The following is a 260-nucleotide window of genomic DNA, read 5'->3' as shown; positions in this document are numbered from 1 at the left end:
GTCTTCTAACAGCACTGCAGTTCAAACTGTGATATTTTAAATTTTAAGACATCTGCTGGTGCTTAAGATTTTTAAATGAACTCAAACCCACGGGGCTTTTGTTCAACATTCACACAATCTGACACCTTTCAGGGCACCAATCATTCATCGGATTACTGGTTCAGTAGTCTGGAAGGAAGGCACGACATGCACTACATACACTCTCCTGAGCACATTCATGCTTTATAACAAAAAAGTAAACAAAAACAAAGGTTGCTGCA

Source organism: Oreochromis niloticus, linkage group LG10 (assembly GCF_001858045.2).
Source record: "Oreochromis niloticus isolate F11D_XX linkage group LG10, O_niloticus_UMD_NMBU, whole genome shotgun sequence".
Taxonomy (NCBI): Eukaryota; Metazoa; Chordata; class Actinopteri; order Cichliformes; family Cichlidae; genus Oreochromis; species Oreochromis niloticus.
Note: the sequence above shows the minus strand (reverse complement) of the source record.